The following is a 22,648-nucleotide window of genomic DNA, read 5'->3' on the forward strand; positions in this document are numbered from 1 at the left end:
TATTTCTAATTTGCCTTTCTTTCTTTATTTTTAGTGGGATATCATTGGTGATTGCTGTGTAGTTGCTGGTGAATCAAGCTTTTTCAGGCAAGTGAGCGGTATAGTTTTTGAGTTTATAACTCTTACAAACAAAGCTACACTTTGTTACTTGTCTTACACAGTGCTGGTTGTTGGTGGTGAATTTGTCCAGTTAATTTTAGCAGGAGAGATTATGGCTAGCCGCAGGATGACCGCTCAGCAGGTGGTTGGTATGCTTTTTGAGTCACAGTCTGATCATGACTATGAGACGGACTCTGCATCTGAGGCAGAGGAGGAAGTCAGAGATTCTGGCAGTGATGTTTCTGTTGGAGGGGAATCTTCTGATGATGAAGCCAGACTCAGTGCAGATGAAGGGCCTGTTTTAGAGGAGGACATTGATGTGCCAATAGTGCAGCAACCTGGGGCTGAAAGGTTTCCCGTTATAAGACCTGATGTCTGGGTTGCCCCAAACATGGAGCAGCCAGAATTGCCTGCCTTTACTGGTCTCCCGGGGTGTAACGCCAATACATAGAACTTTATGCCTATCAATTTCTTTGAGTTATTCATGGATGATATGTTTTTGGAAGAGATTGTTGAGCAGACTAATTTGTATGCGGAGCAGCATTTGAGGGACAACGCTGCTAGACTTAGGCCACACTCTAGAGCTGCCCAGTGGATTCCCACAAATTTGGAGGAGTTAAAAAGGTTTTTGGGTTTGACTTTTTTGATGGGGTTGATAAGGAAGCCGTCACTGGCTTCTTATTGGTCTACTAGTCCCTTGATGGCAACAGCTATAATTCCAGCGACCATGAGTCGTAATCGGTATTTGCTTCTTCTTAGGATGCTGCATTTTGTTGACAATGCATTAGCCTTGCCACGAGATCACCCAGATTCTGACCGTCTTTTTAAGATTAGGCCTGTCCTTGATCATTTTGTAGATCGGTTTTCGGTGGTCTATGTTCCAGGCAAAGAGTTAAGTGTGGACGAGTCTTTGGTCGTCTTCAAGGGTCGTTTGGTTTTTAGGCAGTACATTCCTAGCAAAAGGGCACAATATGGAATTAAATTGTATATGCTGTCTGAAAGTAGGACAGGATATGTGTATAGTTTCCGTGTGTACACTGGTAGGGATTCCAATATTGACCCCCCTGGTTGTCCTCCCACTTTTGGAGTTACTGAGAAAATTGTGTGGGATCTTGGTAGACGACTGTTCAACAAAGGTCACCATTTGTATGTAGATAACTTCTACACTGGTGTGCAATTGTTCAAGGAATTGTTTAGAGTGGACACAGTTGCTTGTGGCACAATCCGTTCTAACCGGAAAGGCTATCCAAGGGAGCTTGTCTGTAAAAAACTTGAGAGAGGACAGTGCTGTGCCTTATGGAACGAGGAGCTGCTAGCTTTGAAATTTTCAGACAAGAGGGATGTCTACATGCTAAGTACCATCCATGATAAGAGTACTTCCCCTGTGACTGTTTGGGGCCAGGTTGCTGAAGTGCGCAAACCTGTGTGCATTTTAGATTATAATAAGCACATGGGAGGTGTAGATAGAGTTGACCAGAGGTTGGAACCTTATACTGCTATTCGTAAGTCTTACGTTTGGTATACGAAGTTAGCACTTCACCTCTTCCACTTAGCAACCTTCAATGCTTTTATTGTGTTTAGGGATAGGTCTCCAGAGTCAAAGATGACATTTGTGAAATTTCAGGAGTCAGTGATAGAGAGCCTTATTGTGGTGGAACAGGCCAGAGTTCTTAGAGAAGCAGTGGTGGAGGATGTGGCTAGATTGAAGGATCGCCACTTTGCTGAGCACATTCCTCCCACACCCAAAAAAGACTTTCCAGCTAAGAAATGTAGAGTGTGTTTTCGAAGAGGTATCCGGAGGGAGACTCGAATGTACTGCCCAGATTGTCCTTCAAAGCCTGGGCTGTGTGTCGGTGCTTGTTTTAAGAATTACCACACCCAGAAGAATTTCTGGGAACAACCATGAGTGTAAACTCATGTCTGTTTTGTATTTTCATGTGTTTAGTTTCATGGTTAGCATTTCTGTCATGTTCTTAGTTAGAGCTTTTGTGTTTGTAGTTTTGTAATTCTTTCTACTTAGTTAGGGGTTCCTCTGTTTAAAAAAAAAAAAAACAATGATGCCATTGTGTGTGGAGTGGGGCTTGGCTGAGAGTGTACATATTGACTTGCTGTTGGCTACTGCAACACACTGCCAGCCAAACACCAGTCCACACACTCCCATCAGCTGGTGTGATTGTTGTATCAGGCATGTGGGCGTATGTAAGTGATGGGCCCTTGAGTGGCGCTGTCTGTCGATGTGAGTGTTGTAATGTGCTGGGCCCGTGGCTGGCGGTGTGAATGGTCTTGTGTGTGTCATGTATGAAAGTTGTGTGAATGGACTGTAAAGCGGTTGGTGCCTTGTCGCGGCTTTACAGCTCACGAGCTGTGAGTCATTGGTTCAGTTTTTTGCCTGTCAGTTACTAACAGTGCATTTCATTTTTGTGAAAGCTCTTGTTAGTAAAATTTGATCCACTGAACCATCACTCACCCTCATGCCAAATCCAACCAGTATGTGTGGTAAAAATGACAAAACCTGCTCCGCTGTAATCAGGCGTCGCAGCACACCTGTGACACGCTAGGTGCCTCAGGTGGGACCCCGATGATGAAGCATGCCACCAACTTGGTTGGTGGGTGAGGGGTCTTTTTCACATAACCTAAGTGTGTTTCTTTTCAAAATTTTTGTGTTTGGCACATCACGGACGTATGTGGGCACATCGAAACGATATATTACAAAACTACCTGTGTTTGGGGGGGAGAGGGCACCTATGTTTTTGGTCCTGTGTGTGGCCTTCATCTAGGGAAACCTACCAAACCCAGACATTTTTTAAAACTAGACACCCCAAGGAGTCCAGGGAGGTGTGGCTTGCGTGGATCCCCCAACATTTTCTTACCCAGACTCCTCTGTAAACCTCAAAATGTGCTTAAAAAAGCATATTTTCCTTACTTTTCTTCGTAGGATCACCACTCCAGCACACAATTCCTACTCCCCAGTGTTCCCCTCAGTCTCCCAAGAAAAATGACACCTCACTTATGTGGGTCCCCAAAGCAGAGTCAGTCTAAAGATGTATAAAAGAATATGTCCTTATAAACTTGCTGTGCTATCCCCTCTATCTCTACAAATTTTGGGCCTTATTCTGTTGCAGGCACCTGGCCCACCCACACAAGTGAGGTATCATTTTTATCGGGAGACTTGGGGGAACGCTGGGTGGAAGGAAATTTGTGGCTCCACTCAGATTCCAGAACATTCTGTCACCGAAATGTGTGGAAAATGCGTTTTTTTAGACAGAATTTGCGGTTTGCAAAGGATTCTGGGTAACAGAACCTGGTCAGAGCCCAGCAAGTGACCCCATCTTGGATTCCCCTAGGTCTCTAGTTTTCGAAAATGCACAGGTTTGGTAGGTTTCCCTAGGTGCCGGCTGAGCTAGAGGCCAAAATCTACAGGTAGGCACTGTTTTCAATGAAAAAATGTGATGTGTCCACATTGCGTTTTGGGGTGTCTCCTGTCGCGGGCGGTAGGCCTACCCACACAAGTGAGGTATCATTTTTATCGGGAGTCGAGGGGGAACACTGGGTGGAAGGAAATTTGTGGCTCCTCTCAGATTCCAGAACTTTCTGCCACAGAAATGTGAGGAACATGTGTTTTTTTAGCCACATTTTGAGGTTTGCAATGGATTCTTGGTAACAGAATCTTGTCCGAGCCACACAAGTCACCCCATCTTGGATTCCCCTAGGTCTCTAGTTTTCAGAAATGCACAGGTTTGGTAGGTTTCCCTAGGTGGCGGCTGAGCTACAGGCCAAAATCTACAGGTAGGCACTTTGCAAAAAAAACACCTCTGTTTTCCTTCAAAAATTTGGCTGTGGCCACGTTGCGCTTTGGGGCGTTTCCTGTCGCGGGCGCTAGGCCTACCCACACAAGTGAGGTATCATTTTTATCGGGAGACGTGGGGGAACGCTGGGTGGAAGGAAATTTGTGGCTCCTCTCAGATTCCAGAACTTTCTGCCACAGAAATGTGAGGAACATGTGTTTTTTTAGCCAAATTTTGAGGTTTGCAAAGGATTCTGGGTAACAGAACCTGGTCCGAGCCACACAAGTCACCCCATCTTGGATTCCCCTAGGTCTCTAGTTTTCAGAAATGCACAGGTTTGGTAGGTTTCCCTAGGTGGCGGCTGAGCTACAGGCCAAAATCTACAGGTAGGCACTTTGCAAAAAACACCTCTGTTTTCCTTTAAAAATGTGGCTGTGTCCACGTTGCGCTTTGGGGCTTTTCCTGTCGTGGGCGCTAGGCCTACCCACACAAGTGAGGTATCATTTTTATCGGGAGACGTGGGGGAACGCTGGGTGGAAGGAAATATGTGGCTCCTCTCAGATTCCAGAACTTTCTGCCACAGAAATGTGAGGAACATGTGTTTTATTAGCCAAATTTGGAGGTTTGCAATGGATTCTGGGTAACAGAACCTGGTCCGAGCCACACAAGTCACCCCATCTTGGATTCCCCTAGGTCTCTAGTTTTCAGAAATGCACAGGTTTGGTAGGTTTCCCTAGGTGGCGGCTGAGCTACAGGCCAAAATCTACAGGTAGGCACTTTGCAAAAAACACCTCTGTTTTCCTTCAAAAATTTGGCTGTGTCCACGTTGCGCTCTGGGGCGTTTCCTGTCGCGGGCGCTAGGCCTACCCACACAAGTGAGGTATCATTTTTATCGGGAGACGGTGGGGAACGCTGGGTGGAAGGAAATTTGTGGCTCCTCTCAGATTCCAGAACTTTCTGCCACAGAAATGTGAGTAACATGTGTTTTTTTAGCTAAATTTTGAGGTTTGCAAAGGATTCTGGGTAACAGAACCTGGTCCGAGCCACACAAGTCACCCCATCTTGGATTCCCCTAGGTCTCTAGTTTTCAGAAATGCACAGGTTTGGTAGGTTTCCCTAGGTGGCGCCTGAGCTACAGGCCAAAATCTACAGGTAGGCACTTTGCAAAAAACACCTCTGTTTTCCTTCAAAAATTTGGCTGTGTCCACGTTGCGCTTTGGGGCGTTTCCTGTCGCGGGCGCTAGGCCTACCCACACAAGTGAGGTATCATTTTTATCGGGAGACGTGGGGGAACGCTGGGTGGAAGGAAATTTGTGGCTCCCCTCAGATTCCAGAACTTTCTGCCACAGAAATGTGAGGAACATGTGTTTTTTTAGCCAAATTTTGAGGTTTGCAAAGGATTCTGGGTAACAGAACCTGGTCCGAGCCACACAAGTCACCCCATCTTGGATTCCCCTAGGTCTCTAGTTTTCAGAAATGCACAGGGTTGGTAGGTTTCCCTAGGTGGCGCCTGAGCTACAGGCCAAAATCTACAGGTAGGCACTTTGCAAAAAACACCTCTGTTTTCCTTCAAAAATTTGGCTGTGTCCACGTTGCGCTTTGGGGCGTTTCCTGTCGTGGGCGCTAGGCCTACCCACACAAGTGAGGTATCATTTTTATCGGGAGACGTGGGGGAACGCTGGGTGGAAGGAAATTTGTGGCTCCTCTCAGATTCCAGAACTTTCTGCCACAGAAATGTTAGGAACATGTGTTTTTTTAGCCAAATTTTGAGGTTTGCAAAGGATTCTGGGTAACAGAACCTGGTCTGAGCCACACAAGTCACCCCATCTTAGATTCCCATAGGTCTCTAGTTTTCAGAAATGCACAGGTTTGGTAGGTTTCCCTAGGTGGCGGCTGAGCTACAGGCCAAAATCTACAGGTAGACACTTTTCAAAAAACACCTCTGTTTTCCTTCAAAAATTTGGCTGTGTCCACGTTGCGCTTTGGGGTGTTTCCTGTCGCGGGCGCTAGGCCTACCCACACAAGTGAGGTCTCATTTTTATCGGGAGACGTGGTGGAACGCTGGGTGGAAGGAATTTTGTGGCTCCTCTCAGATTCCAGAATTTCTGCCACAGAAATGTGAGGAACATGTGTTTTTTTAGCCAAATTTTGAGGTTTGCAAAGGATTCTGGGTAACAGAACCTGGTCCGAGCCACACAAGTCACCCCATCTTGGATTCCCCTAGGTCTCTAGTTTTCAGAAATGCACAGGTTTGGTAGGTTTCCCTAGGTGGCGGCTGAGCTACAGGCCAAAATCTACAGGTAGGCACTTTGCAAAAAACACCTCTGTTTTCCTTCAAAAATTTGGCTGTGTCCAAGTTGCGCTTTGGGGCGTTTCCTGTCGCGGGCGCTAGGCCTACCCACACAAGTGAGGTATCTTTTTTATCGGGAGACGTGGGGGAACGCTGGGTGGAAGGAAATTTGTGGCTCCTCTCAGATTCCAGAGCTTTCTGCCACAGAAATGTGAGGAACATGTGGTTTTTTAGCAAAAGTTTGAGGTTTGCAAAGGATTCTGGGTAACAGAACCTGGTCCGAGCCACACAAGTCACCCCATCTTGGATTCCCCTAGGTCTCTAGTTTTCAGAAATGCACAGGTTTGGTAGGTTTCCCTAGGTGGCGGCTGAGCTACAGGCCAAAATCTACAGGTAGGCACTTTGCAAAAAACACCTCTGTTTTCCTTCAAAAATTTGGCTGTGTCCACGTTGCGCTTTGGGGTGTTTCCTGTCGCGGGCGCTAGGCCTACCCACACAAGTGAGGTCTCATTTTTATCGGGAGACGTGGTGTAACGCTGGGTGGAAGGAATTTTGTGGCTCCTCTCAGATTCCAGAATGTCTGCCACAGAAATGTGAGGAACATGTGTTTTTTTAGCCAAATTTTGAGGTTTGCAAAGGATTCTGGGTAACAGAACCTGGTCCGAGCCACACAAGTCACCCCATCTTGGATTCCCCTAGGTCTCTAGTTTTCAGAAATGCACAGGTTTGGTAGGTTTCCCTAGGTGGCGGCTGAGCTACAGGCCAAAATCTACAGGTAGGCACTTTGCAAAAAACACCTCTGTTTTCCTTCAAAAATTTGGCTGTGTCCAAGTTGCGCTTTGGGGCGTTTCCTGTCGCGGGCGCTAGGCCTACCCACACAAGTGAGGTATCTTTTTTATCGGGAGACGTGGGGGAACGCTGGGTGGAAGGAAATTTGTGGCTCCTCTCAGATTCCAGAGCTTTCTGCCACAGAAATGTGAGGAACATGTGGTTTTTTAGCAAAAGTTTGAGGTTTGCAAAGGATTCTGGGTAACAGAACCTGGTCCGAGCCACACAAGTCACCCCATCTTGGATTCCCCTAGGTCTCTAGTTTTCAGAAATGCACAGGTTTGGTAGGTTTCCCTAGGTGGCGGCTGAGCTACAGGCCAAAATCTACAGGTAGGCACTTTGCAAAAAACACCTCTGTTTTCCTTCAAAAATTTGGCTGTGTCCACGTTGCGCTTTGGGGCGTTTCCTGTCGCGGACGCTAGGCCTACCCACACAAGTGAGGTATCATTTTTATCGGGAGACGTGGGGGAACGCTGGGTGGACGGAAATTTGTGGCTCCTCTCAGATTCCAGAACTTTCTGCCACAGAAATGTGAGGAACATATGTTTTTTTAGCCAAATTTTGAGGTTTGCAAAGGATTCTGGGTAACAGAACCTGGTCCGAGCCACACAAGTCACCCCATCTTGTATTCCCCTAGGTCTCTAGTTTTCAGAAATGCACAGGTTTGGTAGGTTTCCCTAGGTGGCGGCTGAGCTACAGGCCAAAACCTACAGGTAGGCACTTTGCAAAAAACACCTCTGTTTTCCTTCAAAAATGTGGCTGTGTCCACGTTGCGCTTTGGGGTGTTTCCTGTCGCGGGCTCTAGGCCTACCCACACAAGTGAGGTATCATTTTTATCGGGAGACGTGGGGGAACGCTGGGTGGAAGGAAATTTGTGGCTCCTCTCAGATTCCAGAACTTTCTGCCACAGAAATGTTAGGAACATGTGTTTTTTTAGCCAAATTTTGAGGTTTGCAAAGGATTCTGGGTAACAGAGCCTGGTCCGAGCCACACAAGTCACCCCATTTTGGATTCCCCTAGGTCTCTAGTTTTCAGAAATGCACAGGTTTGGTAGGTTTCCCTAGGTGGCGGCTGAGCTACAGGCCAAAATCTACAGGTAGGCACTTTGCAAAAAACACCTCTGTTTTCCTTCAAAAATTTGGATGTGTCCACGTTGCGCTTTGGGGCGTTTCCTGTCGCGGGCGCTAGGCCTACCCACACAAGTGAGGTATCATTTTTATCGGGAGACGTGGGGGAACGCTGAGTGGAAGGAAATTTGTGGCTCCTCTCACATTCCAGAACTTTCTGCCACAGAAATGTGAGGAACATGTGTTTTTTTAGCCAAATTTTGAGGTTTGCAAAGGATTCTGGGTAACAGAACCTGGTCCGAGCCACACAAGTCACCCCATCTTGGATTCCCCTAGGTCTCTAGTTTTCAGAAATGCACAGGTTTGGTAGGTTTCCCTAAGTGGCGGCAGAGCTACAGGTCAAAATCTACAGGTAGGCACTTTGCAAAAAACACCTCTGTTTTCCTTCAAAAATTTGGATGTGTCCACGTTGCGCTTTGGGGCATATCCTGTCGCGGGCGCTAGGCCTACCCACACAAGTGAGGTATCATATTTATCGGGAGACTTGGGGGAACATAGAATAGCAAAACAAGTGTTATTGCCCCTTGTCTTTCTCTACATTTTTTCCTTCCAAATGTAAGACAGTGTGTTAAAAAGACGTCTATTTGAGAAATGCCCTGTAATTCACATGCTAGTATGGGCACCCCGGAATTCAGAGATGTGCAAATAACCACTGCTTCTCAACACCTTATCTTGTGCCCATTTTGGAAATACAAAGGTTTTCTTGATAGCTATTTTTTACTCTTTATATTTCAGCAAATGAATTGCTGTATACCCGGCATAGATTGAAAACCCACTGCAGGGTGCAGGTCATTTATTGGCTCTGGGTACCTAGAGTTCTTGATGAACCTATAAGCCCTATATATCCCCGCAACCGGAAGAGTCCAGCAGACGTAACGGTATATTGCTTTCGAAAATCTGACATTGCTGGAAAAAGTTACAGAGTAAAACGTAGAGAAAAATTGATGTTTTTTTACCTCAATTTCAATATTTTTCTTTTTCAGTTGTTATTTTCTGTAGGAAACCCTTGTAGGATCTACACAAATTACCCCTTGCTGAATTCAGATTTTTGTCTACTTTTCAAAAATGTTGCGGTTTCTGGGATCCAGCATTGGTTTCATGCCCATTTCTGTCACTGACTGGAAGGAGGCTGAAAGCACAAAAAATCGTAAAAATGGGGTATGTCCCAGTAAAATGCCAAAATTGTGTTGAAAAATTGGGTTTTCTGATTCAAGTCTGCCTGTTCCTGAATGCTGGGAAGCTGGTGACTTTATCACCGCAAACCCTTTGTTGATGCCCTTTTCAGGTAAAAAAACACAAGCCTTCTTCTGCAGGCCATTTTTCCAATTTTTTTGAAAAAAACGAAATTTTCATTGTTTTTTGGCTAATTTCTTGCCCTCCTTCTGGGGAACCCACAAAGTCTGGGTACCTCTAGAATCCCTAGGATGTTGGAAAAAAAGGATGCAAATTTGGCGTGGGTAGCTTATGTGAACAAAAAGTTATGAGGGCCTAAGCGCGAAAACTGCTCCACATAGCCAAAAAAAGGCTCGGCACAGGAGGGGGAAAAGGCCTGGCAGCGAAGGGGTTAAACCTTTCGATGTCACTATGAACAATAACAAATGGTTTAATGAGGAATGTGCTAAGGCCCAGTCTGCACTAAAATCTGCTATCATGTTTGGCTCCCAAGTGGAGATTCAATCTGCTCTATGTATTTATAAAAAGATTCTTATGCAAGCAAAAAAGTTATGGGAAGACTCCATTTGGCAGGGCTTGCTGGCCGCAACTACAATTAATAACAATATGATGTTTTGGGAGTTATTGTCCAAAGAACAAAGAGGGGACAAAAGGTGTATTAGGCATCATATACAACCTGAGAGCTGGGTGGATCATTTCGCCCAACTCTATGTTGCTCCCTGTGATTTTTCAACCTGTAACTCTCAAATTTGTGATTCATTCGTCCCATCGTTGGCCAGTTTCAGTGATCGCTCAGACTTATTTAGCCAGGATATTTGTACTCTTGAGAACACCATTTCTTTCTCTTTAGAGGAAACTATAGCTGCAATTAATTCCTTAAAATCAGGCAAAGCACCTGGCCCGACAAGATTCCGGGAGATTTTTATAAATCTGAATTAACTATTTGGTCCTGGTATATAAATTTGATCTTGAATAAAATTGCTGCTGGCGCTGTAATTCCAAACACTTGGAAAGGAGGGCAACACAAACTCTCCAGCTAACTAAAGACCTATTAGTCTTATTGACAATCTTCAGAAAATCTTTGCTAAACAGTTGCTTGAGAGGCTGACAAGTTGGGTACAAGATCATCAGGTCCTTATTCTCGTTACAAGCAGGTTTCCGCCCTAAAACTAGCACGATATACCAGGTCTTTAGACTTGTGCTTTTATATTGGAAATATGTGGTCCTCACTAAGCAATATCTATATGTTGTCTTTGTGGATCTTAGATCTGCTTTTGACTTGGTTCCAAGGGAAAAGCTATGGGAAGTATTACATAGGTTGGGTGATCCAACCAATATGGTCCTTCTTTTGCATCGGTTGCATGAAAACACATATGTGCAAGTGAGATGGTGTGATCAAGGAGAGCTGACAGAAAAAAATCCCATTCAGAGAGGAGTTTGTCAGAGTTGTGTTTTGCCCCCTATTTTATTAACCTTATTTATTAATGAGGTGGTACAAACCCTGGCTTCTTGCCCAAATGATGCTCCCACATTGAATGCGCAGAAGATTCCTATACTACTCTTTGCTGATGATTCCCTCCTTATTTCCAAGACCCCTATGAGCCTTCAAGTCCTTGTTGATAGATTTAAATCTTTCTGCACAAATTATGGTTTGGAGTTGAATGTTAACAAAACTAAACTAATGGTGTTTAGTCCTAGTCCTTGTAGGAGATGTACCATTAATTTGGATGGGACCCTCTTAAGTAGGGTTAGAACTATAGATTACCTGGGTGTGAAGATATCAAGTAATCTACATTGGGAGGACCAGATTAGCAAAAGTGTGGGGCTCCTTCAGCATAGAACGGCAGCTATCCTGCGTTTTTATAAAAGCTCTATATCTAAAGCTGTATCTCCAGCTATTAAAATCTATCTGGCAAAGGTGCAGGGTGCGGCCTCTTATGGTGCTGAATTATGGAGGTTGTCTGAGAGTAAACGATTATCTGTGGGAGAAAATAATTTTGCTAGGGCATTAATAGCGTGCCCCCTGTAGTACACCATTGATCCCAGTGTTTTTGGATATTGGATTGAATCGTATAGCCGATTTGATATCCTTCAGACCGTTGCTTTTCTGGGTGAGGATCTGGACTGTTCCGGAACTTACTGTATACAGAGATTCCCTCCTTGATTTATTAAGGAGGCGGAATGTGGCTACTATTCCATGGCTTAAACATGTATCAAAGTGCTTTTGTACCCTGAGATTGGGAAGCTTCTGGGAGAACCCACATAATCTGGAAAAATCTCATAAAACTACTCTGAAAACAGCCTATTGGTCCTATGTAAGAAACAATTCCATCTGTTGTAAATTTTATGGTTGGTTGACCAATTTATTTATTGATTTTAAGTGGTACGCCCAGTATGAACTGTATTTAGATCTTATACCGGATTTACTGGGGAAGGGAGTTTATGCACGCTTTCGCTTTGGGAGCCTCCCGTTGCTGTCTCTTTCAAAAAGCTGGGCATCTACTTTACTTTCCGACCTTTGTCCAGTCTGTCATGGTAGCCCAGAAACTGTAGAACATTTTTATATTTTTCTGACCTGCACATTCCTTGCACAGTTAAAATGGATTTGTGTAATCTGCTGAGATTTGGGTCTGAGCCAGTGCTGTACAGTTATAAGAATTTTAAAAAGTGATACCTCCAACTTTAATTCTTGCAGTTGGCAAGTTTCCTGTGGCCGCTTGGCATATATGAAGTTACTTTTTAAATAATACTTTATGAATTGATATTAGGTTTATAAGTATTTTAAAGTTATGAAGCTCAAGATTGTATTTTATTAGATTTATGTTTTTAAATTTTGTATAAGTTTAAATCTCAAATTCATTGTATTTGATGCTTTGATGGTTATGATGATCAAATAAAACTTGTAAGTAAGATCTTCAGCAAAAATCTTTTTTTATGTTTCTTTAATTTGGACTATTTTTAATTAATTAATTATAGAATTTTCTACACTTCTGATTCCATTTCCACAGAGCTTTTGTGTGTTACCCAAAACCTAGGGATACCATGGAGCTTGATCTAGCTAGCCTACCCTCACTGACTGTAGCTGACCTTAGGGGGTTGTGTAGGCCTAGGGGGTTACCAGCATCTGGCAACACTAGAAAGACAGTGCTAGTGAAGTCCTTCGAAGCCTGGGCAGGGCCCCAGCTAGAAACCTCAGTGGAAGCTCCACAGATAGAAGGGGAGGGAGAGGATGGCCCGGATGAGGATCCACCCAGATGATGAATGTCTCTCCACTTTTATAATAACCCAGGCCCTGCCTAGTTTAGTTTAGTTTAGTTTGTAAGATTTGTAAAGCGCATGGCGACCCGAAGGCATACCAGCGCTAAAAGCAGCAACGCACAAATAGGAGGGGGGATCAATGCTAATTACAGAATAAAAAAGTTTTGAGCTTTTTCCTTAAGAGGTGCTCGGAGGATTCATTACGGAGCTCCAAAGGAAGGGTATTCCAAAGGTGGGAGGCCTTACTGGAAAAAGAATTGTTGCCCCAGGCTCTCTTAGATCGAGAAATATGTGCATACCTAAGAGAGGAGGAACGTAAGTTCCTGAAAGGAGTATGCAGGGAGATCCGTTTCCTTAGAGAGATGGGACCTTTACCATGTAGGGCCCTATGGACAATGCAGAGAGATTTAAAATGGATCCGTTCTTTGATGGGGAGCCAGTGGAGGGTGGAGATAGCCAATTTGGCGGATGAATATTTTGAGGAGTGAGTAAGAAGCCTGGCAGCTGCATTTTGCACTCTTTGCAGCTTCTTTATAACATAAAAAGGGGAGCTAAGGAACAGAGAGTTTCCGTAATCCAGACGGGAAAGAATTAAGGCTTGGTTGAGAATTCTTCTGGCTGTAGGAGGAAGAAGAGAGAGAATCTTTCTGAACATGCGCATAAGACCAAAGCAGGTAGAAGAAACTTTACTGGCTTGAGAGTCCATAGTAAGCCTGGGGTCAAGCATCACACCTAGAGTTTTAACCTGAGATTTGGGGGGAGGAAGAGTACTGAAGGCATCTGAGAGCGAGGGAAGGGGAAGAGGGGGGGGGACCGTTGCCCAAAACCAGGACTTCCGATTTTCCATCGTTAAATTTGAGTTTGGACTTGGTCATCCATTTGGCGATGTCACTCATACAGCGGGAGAGATTGGTCACCGGCGAGTCTCCAGAGCTGGAGAGGGATACCACTAACTGGGTGTCATCTGCATAGGTGACCAAGGACAGATTATGAGGGGCAACTACTCTAGCTAAAGGTGACAAGTAAACGTTAAAAAGCGTGGGGCTAAGGGACGAGCCCTGGGGGACTCCACATGCCAAGGGGAAAAGGCCAGAAAAGAAGGTCCGGTCCAAGACCGGCTTGGGAGAGACAGGCTTGTGACCCTAGAGGGGGAGAATCTTACTCCCACATGAAAAAGTGTCTGATTAGAACATTTGGTGTCACTTCTGAGCAGTACCGCATGGAGTGCAGGGACACTCAGAAAGTCAGCACACAATCTTGGATGGACTTTGTTAACATCACAGTAAAGGCACTAGAGGTCTGGATACAGGTTAAACAGGTAAGTGCCTACAAGGGGCTCTACAATTTATTAATGGAGGAGCGCATATTGAGTAATCGTCCCTCAGAGAAGTAACACCAGTATCTGTTTGAGTCAAAGGTTTCTAGTCCCAGAGAGCTGGCTATGTAAGTTGATGAGTGGATAAGAACAAGAGTATCCAAGAAGTCCTGGGGGGATGGTAGTTGACTCCAGAGAGGGGCGGTTAGGCCCACAAAAACTAAAGGAGGGGGTGGTAAGCCCACCAAAAAGACTCCCTCAGTACCACAGACTCCTAAAAAGGAGGCAAGCAAACCCCACCCGAACTCTGATAAGCAGAGACAGGGGGACCCAAGACTTAGAAAACAGATTGTATTTTGACTGTCAGCAGTCAGGTTGCCACAGAGGTGACCCAGCCTGTTTCGAAAAGGTGGTTAACACTATTGTAGGAAAGTACGATCTTGCCTGGTGGGTAACCCCCATTTGTTACTTATATGTATGTTTGTTTTTGCCTGTGTCACTGGGATCCTGCTAGCCAGGACCCCAGTGCTCATAAGATGTGCCCTGTATGTGTTCCCTGTGTGGTGCCTAACTGTATCACTGAGGCTCTGCTAACCAGAACCTCAGTGTTTATGCTCTCTCTGCTTTTAAAATTGTCACTGCAGGCTAGTGACTAATTTTACCAATTCTGATTGGCACACTGGAACACCCTTATAATCCCCTAGTATATGCTACCTAGGTACCCAGGGTATTGGGGTTCCAGGAGATCCCTATGGGCTGCAGCATTTCTTTTGCCACCCATAGGTAGCTCAGACAATTCTTACACAGGCCTGCCACTGCAGCCTGAGTGAAATAACGTCCACATTATTTCACAGTCATTTTACACTGCACTTAAGTAACTTATAAGTCACCTATATGTCTAACCCTCACTTAGTGAAGGTTCGGTGCAAAGTTAGTAAGTGTGAGGGCACCCTGGCACTAGCCAAGACGCCCCCACATTGTTCAGGGCAATTTTCCCGGACTTTGTGAGAGCGGGGACACCATTACTCGCGTGAACTACAAATAGGTCAATACCTATGTGTAGCTTCACAATGGTAACTCCGAACATGACCATGTAACATGTCTAACATCATGGAATTGTCCCCCCAATACCAATATGTTATTGGGGTGCCAATCCCATGCATCCCCGGGACTCCATAATGGCCCCGGGTACTGCCAAACTAGCTCTCTGGGGTTTTCTCTGCAGCTACTGCTGCTGCCAACCCTTAGACAGGTTTCTGCCCCCCTGGGGCCTGGGCAGCACAGTCCCAGGAAGGCAGAACAAAGGATTTCCTCCGAGAGAGGGTGTTACACCCTCTCCCTTTGGAAATACGTGTTAAGGGCCTGAGAGGAGAGCCTCTCCTGGCCTCTGGAAATGCTTTGAAGGGCACAGATGGTGCCCTCCTTGCATAAACCAGTCCACACCGGTTCAGGGATCCCCCAGCCCCTGCTCTGGTTCGAAACTGGACAAAGGAAAGGGGAGTTACCACTCCCCTGTCCATCACCACCCCAGGGGTGGTACCCAGAGCTCCTCCAGTGTGTTCCAGACCTCTGCCATCTTGAATGCAGAGGTGTGAGCGCACAATGGAGACCTCTGAGTGGCCAGTGCCAGCAGGTGACGTCAGAGACCCCTCGTGATAGGCTCTTGCCTGGTTAGGTAGCCAATCCTCCTCTGAGGGCTATTTAGGGCCTCTCCTGTGGGTTTCTCTTCAGATAACAAATGCAAGAGCTCATCAGAGTTCCTCTGCACTTCTCTCTTCAACTTCTGCCAAGGATCGACTGCTGACTGCTCCAGGACACCTGCAAAACTGCAACAAAGTAGCAAGAAGACTACCAGCAACATTGTAGCGCCTAATCATGCCGGCTTTCTCAACTGTTTCCTGGTGGTGCCTTCACCCTGCATTGGAAGCTAAGAAGAAATATCCAGTGGGTCGACAGAATCTTCCCCTGACAACGCAGGCACCAAACTTCTGCATCACCGGTCCTCTGGGTCCCCTCTCATCTTGACGAGTGTGGTCCCTGGAACACAGGACCTGGATCCAAGTGACCCTGACAGTCCAGTGATCCTTCTGTCCAAATTTGGTGGAGGTAAGTCCTTGCCTCCCCACGCCAGACAGTAATCCTGTGTACTGCGTGATCTGCAGCTGCTAGGGCTTCTGTGCACTTTTGCAAGACTTCCTTCGTGCACAGCACAGCCCAGGTCCCCAGCACTCCATCCTGCATTGTCCAACTCACTGAGTTGACCTCCGATTTCGTGGGACCCTCTTTTTTTGTGCTGAGATGACCGCCGTGCTCAGATTTCCTGAATGCCTGTTCAGGTGCTTCTGCAGGTGCTGCCTGCTTCTGCATGGGATCCCTGTGTTGCTGAGCGCCCCCTCTGTCTCCTCCTCCAAGGGGCGATCTCCTAGTCCTTCCTGGGCCCTGGCAACACCCATAATCTTTAACCACAACTCTTGCAGTTAGCAAGGCTTGTTTGCAGTCTTTCTGTGTGAAAACAACTCTGCATCCTCCAGCATACCGTGGGACATCATCTGACCAAAGGAGAAGTTCCTGGCACCTTCTGTTGTTGCAGAATCTTTGGCTTCTTCCACCCAGAGGCAGACCCTTTGCACCTTCCTCCGTGGTTTAGTGGGCTCCTGCCCCCCATGGACACTTGCATGACTCTTGGACTTGATCCCCTTCCTTTGCAGGTCCTCAGGTCCAGGAATCCATCTTCAGTGCTTTGCAGTTAGTTGTTGTCTTTGAAGAATCCCCTATCTCAACTTTACTGTCTTTCTGGGGCAGTAGGGTAACTTTACTCCTACTTTTCAGGGTCTTTGGGTGGGGTATCTTGGACACCCTTAGTATTTTCTTACACTCCCAGTGACCCTCTACACATTACACTAGACCTGGGGTCCATTCGTGGTTCGCATTCCACTTTTGGAGTATATGGTTTGTGTTGCCCCTTGGCCTATTGTCTCCTATTTCATTCTATTGTGTTCTACAGTGTTTGCACTATTTTTCTAGGTGTTTTACTTACTTGATTTTGGTTTGTGTGTATATTTTGTGTATTTTACTTACCTCCTAAGTTAGTATATCCTCTAAAATACTTTTGGCATATTGTCACTAAAATAAAGCACCTTTATGTTTAGTAACTCTGAGTTTTGTTTTTCTTATGATATAGTGCTATATGATATAAGTGGTATAGTAGGAGCTTTGCATGTCTCCTAGTTCAGCCTAAGCTGCTCTGCTATAGCTACCTCTATCAGCCTAAGCTGCTAGAACACCACTAATCTACTAATAAGGGATAACTGGACCTGGCACAAGGTGTAAGTACCACAAGGTACACACTATAAGCCAGGCAATCCTCCTACAACTATACTGTCCAGTGCAGCCATAGAGGGGGACTCCTCAAATGAGGAGGCCCTCTCAGCATTCAGCTGGGAGACAGGTCCAGATGGTAAGCTGGTGATCCCTGATGGTGGAAGTAGGCACCTTCACTCCGTTCAGGTGAATTGGATACCTACCACTGGACTGAGAGACACATCTACCAGTCACACCACAGTGTTTGCCAGATTGGTGTCCCCAGATCAGTAGGGGCTAGGAAAGACAAAAAGAGTAAGGGCAGTCTTAGGTGAGGTCACAACCAAAACTCTCATAGTGCTCCCGGAAAAAGAGGATACCCTTGGCTGGTGTAAGGTGGAAGTCAGTTTTGACCTCCCCTTAGATTGTATCCTGGCCAATGACCTACCAGAGGTCTGACCCTAGGAGGGGCAGTCACCCAGAGTGCCCTGGACCCAAAGGGCCTAGGGTGCCAGTCCTCACAGTTAGGAGACTGGGGTCCCAAAAAAGGGAAAAAGATAGGGCAACAACTTTTAAACTGAGACCCAGTGCGCCAAGGGCCTTCTGAAACATGGTGGCATGCAGTATATATTTACATCTCACACATACATGACAAACGTACATATTTGCCAGGAGCACTACATGCTCTGACTGAGCAGCAGTTTAAAGGCATATTACATGCAAGCAAAAGTTCCTTTGCTACATTAAAAAAAATATGTTTATTTATTGAAAAGTCATCATAGGGAGCCAAGATGGCCTTCTGAGCAGGGCTCACAGCAGTGCAGCAACATAGTCACGCCTTCGGCTTGTGACAGCATAGCAAAAGTAAAGGTGCAAAACACACTAAGGACCTAATTACGACCCTGGTTGTCTTCAGACTGCCAGGACTGTGGTGGTGGTCTGACCCCAGCCAAAGCAGTGGTCCGACCCTTTGGCGACGGTCAGACCACCACATTACGACCATGGCAATTAGGCCGCAGTTGAACCACCAGTACCGCCAGTTTCCCTCTACTGGAGGGCCTGGCAGTGGTGCTGGCCGGGGCAGCTCTGCATGCAGCAGTTGCACCACCATGTCAAAGTTGGCAGAGACTAGGTAGAGGGGGCCCCTGCACTGCCCATGCACTTGCCATGGGCAGTACAGGGACCCCCATGGACAGCCCTGTTGCGCTTTTCACTGTCTGCATTTGCAGCCTATGCACCGCAACATTGCCGCCGGCTCAATTATGAGCCAGCGTCAATGTCGTTGGCTGTTCCCTTCTGGGCCAGTAAGTGGAAACACCATTTCCACCTAGTGACCCAGTGGGGAACTCCTAATGGGGCCTGCAGGAAGGACTGCTGCTCTGGCGGAAGTCTGACCGTGGGAGTTTGGCGGGTAGCCTTTTCCGCCCGCCAAACTCTTAATGACCTCCTGAGTCTCTGGGTCTATGTGGTGGAAGGGGAGCTGAGTGAATCTGCTCAAGCTGTCTGAAAGGGAGTGGTGATCATACAGCGGGTAAGGAACTTGGACAGACCTCACAGAAAACAGAATGTTTTATGCTCTAGCAGTGATGAGAGATGAGCAGCAGCCAACTCTTTGAGAGGGTGGGAGAGTAGGTGAATAATGTGTTGCTCTATGCTGTCATTTTGTTCCCTGACCCATCTTTACTGGGCCCTGTCAACTACAAGGATGAGGTGTGGACTGCATGAGATCATTCCCTCGCATGAGGCTGTGCCTGTGCGCTGAGTTTGCTCACAGCATGGATTCTCCCAACAAGTGAACTTGATGTTGCTGGACAGATGAATGAGAGCCAGATAGTGCTTACTAGTGAGATCTGTGGCAGTGCAGTTGAAACTGGTCAATTAAAGCCCCAGGCATAGGAACTCGCAACTTCCTCTCTACTGCTATTGAGTTGACATGCAGTGGGCCTACTAGGAAATACCACGAGAGCAGGGTGACATTGAGTATTGCAGTGTCCCATGAAAATGGGGACACCCAACTGCTAAATAATTGAATTAAGAGTGGAAATGGTAATTACGGTCTGCAACATGGTTGTGAGGATAGAATTGAGCTCTATTTAGGCTGAAGTACTGAGTGCAAATGCTGAGCTTGTGTAAAAGCCTGGAGATTTGGAGACCGGAACTTAGGAGTTGTCAATAGTCTGTTGTGGATGTGTAGAGTTGGTGCTAAGGATTCCCTATGACTCTGCAAGGCAACAGACAACATAGAAAGTGAGACCCCAAGCTTTGATTTGAGTTGGGAACACATGTTGTTTGGATGACAGAGTATTGGGGCTGTGGGGAATTTGAGGCTACCAGCATATAGGATACAGCCCTGACTTGTTGGGGTGATGCTGTTGGTTGGACCCCTGAACTGGTGTGCCTGGTGCACCTGATGAGAGAAGGGAGGTCAGGGAAACTCCCACTTTCCATATCTGTGAATGGGAGTTAACATGTCTATTGGACAAGTAATAATAAAGTTAATTTGACAGATGGCGATGACAGTGATAGGGTGTAATGTGAAAGGGGTGAATGGTGGTTTAAAGAGAGAATATAGGCCCTCATTTCAACATTGGCGGGGGCAAGCGCCGCCCTCAAGTTGAAACCGCTGGGCGGCTGCCAATGCGGCCGCACTCCTGCGGTGTCTATTTTGAGATCCCCGCTGGGCCGGCGGGCGTAAACCTGGTTTCCGCCCACCGGCCCAGTGGGGATCTCGGCCGCAACACGGGAGCCAGTTCCAAATAGAGCTGGCGGTGTTGCGGCTGTGCGACAGGTGCATTTGCACCTGTCGTGCTTTTCACTGTCTGCTATGCAGACAGAGAATAGCTCTATGGGGTTGTGGCAGGGGGCTCCTGCACTGCCCATGCCAGAGGCCAGAGGCTTGGGCAGTGCAGGGGCCCCCAGGGGCCTCGCGACTCCCCTTTCCGCTATGAAAAGGCTGGCAGGAGGGGGACTCGTAATCCCCTGGGCAGCGCTGCAAGCAGCGCTGCCCTGGGGGATTACAACCGCCGGGACCAATGTGGCGGGAAACCGCCGGTCCTGCCGGTGCGACCGCAGCACTTCTGCCGCGGTGGTAATTCCCAGGAAAGCACTGCCAGCCTGTTGCCGGTGCTTCCGACAAAACAGCCCTGGTGGTCTTTGACCGCCAGGGTTGTAATGAGGGCAGTAGTCTTATTTGACACACGAGAAATCTCAAATAACAATGTTCAGTAGGCTCATCTGATAGCAGGTAAGTATGAAAAGCTTCAGGCAGGGTATGGTGGGTTAACATCACCGAAAAGAGATGTTACGTTTTGAGCCATCAGCCCTGTTTGAAGTAGAGGCGACATTCCATGATGTCAATGGTAGATATGAGGAGGCAGCTTGAGCATTGAATGGCAAACGGTTTTGTTGAATACATATGCACCAAATATAGACATTCCAGGTTTCTTTGAGAAATTGACACAGCTTCTGGCAACATATGTCCATTACAACATCTTATGGATGGGAAACTTTAAATGTCTATTAGACAGGTACTGGAATAGCTCAAGAGCAACTGTTAAACCACAGAGTAGAACTTCCCTGGCACTTCACTTTGCAAGGGAAAAGTTTAATTTAATTGAGAACTGGAGATCGCAACACAGGGAGAAACAGGAGTACTCATTTTACTCGTACTCGCATAACACTTTGTCATAAATAGATTTAGCTCTATTTCATCTGGAACAAATAGTGGAATTTGGAGAAGCTTAATATTAAGATCAGACCTTGTCAACTTATGCTCCTCTTTCTATTATGTGGACGGATGGGACCTAGTCCATGCCAATACCCCAGGGGAGACTGCAGGTCAGGGTGCTACAAGATCATCCTTGGAGTTCAGGAAAGCTATAGTGTAATATTTTCATACAAGTACAAATACAGACACAGGGAGATCTGCAGGAATGTTTGGACAAGCCTTTAAAACTACAATCAGAGGGACATACGAGTGCCACATATGGAATGCAAAAAATAATTATGGTTATGATAACTATAGTTAAAGGGAAACCAAAATTGAAAGATAGATAGACAGATATCTATTGGGTATGAGGACTGGGCTAAACAGAGACACTAGAAAACCTAGAGCAGAGCAACTTAGCAATCATGATTATAGGGTCTATAAGGAATTGCAGCATGAGCAGGGATAAAAGGCTGGGTGCTTGTTGGCCTGGCTAGTGTATAGAAAAAGAGGGAATAAAACAGTGGTAGCTGTGAGAAATGACCAGGGACACATTCTTAGTGATCAAGCCTTGCTAGCAGATAGGGAAAGAGAGAATAATATGTGAACAGTAGCTGTGAGAAATGACCAGGGACACATTCTTATTGATCAAGTTTTTATCTATCAGGATTTGAGGAATTTTACACTGCATAATATTCTAGAAATAGTCACCATAAACTACTGGAGGCAACTCTCGAGGAAGCACGGCTTTCTAGGTTAACAGGTGAGTTCATAGAGGTACTCAATGTCATTATATATTGAATAAATAAAATGCGTAGTCTGAGATAAAGGACAAACAACACACCAGGAAATGACATTCTCTTCCCATAATTTTATGATGAATTTGTGGAAATTCAGATCCACTCTCTATTAGAAATGTACAACAAGGCCTTATACAAAAAGATGCTCACAAAAAGACTAAGAGAAGCATTGATAATGGGCCTATCCAAGATCCTATGGAATATGAGTCATATGACCATGGCAGGTGAATAATTTGGACATTATAATAATTGAGAAGATCTAAGTTGGATGATTGGCTAGGGAAGCCATGACACTGCTCCATATGAAGTGGGCAGGGCTTGCGAAAGGTGAAATGGCACTACTAAAATTAGGAAGAGGTTTGTGTTTATAAAACATGCACAGAAGAAAGGAGAGAGATGTGAAAAGGCCAGCTTAGATGCTGATAAAGCCTTGATATGGTGGACTGGAAAGTTATGCACAGACTTCTTGAGAAGTCTGCACCTCCTGTTCATTGGTCGCACAGCTCTGTGAGGCTTGGGGAGTCATAGATGAGGCTGGTGAGGAATGATTCCGCCCTTCATTGGTTGCTAATTCTGCCACCTGTTCATTGGTCGCTCATCCTGTCTGTAGCCAGTGGGTGTGACTCCTTAGATAATGTCAGTCCCAAGCAGCAGGCTTTACTCTCCCAGCTCTGCCTCCCGTGGCCTGCCTTGTAAGTAGAGCCCTCATCCCTCGCTCACCTGAACTCCTGACCCCTGTCAGGAGTTCGAGGCCCTCCTCCACCCGCAGGCTTCTGCCTGCGCCTCATCCCTGGTGTCTAGTGGGAGAGCTCTGCTTTCCTGCTAGGCTGCCTCTCCTCCTTTTCTCTTCTTCTTCCTCCATGTGCTCTCTTTTTGTCTGCCCTCCATGCCCCTGCTGCCATTCGCTCTCCTGTCTGCCCTTGTAGACTCTCTTTCCCTTTTGCCTTTTTACTCTTTTTCTGCACTT

The sequence above is a fragment of the Pleurodeles waltl genome, chromosome 12 (genome assembly GCF_031143425.1).
Source record: "Pleurodeles waltl isolate 20211129_DDA chromosome 12, aPleWal1.hap1.20221129, whole genome shotgun sequence".
Classification (NCBI taxonomy): Eukaryota; Metazoa; Chordata; class Amphibia; order Caudata; family Salamandridae; genus Pleurodeles; species Pleurodeles waltl.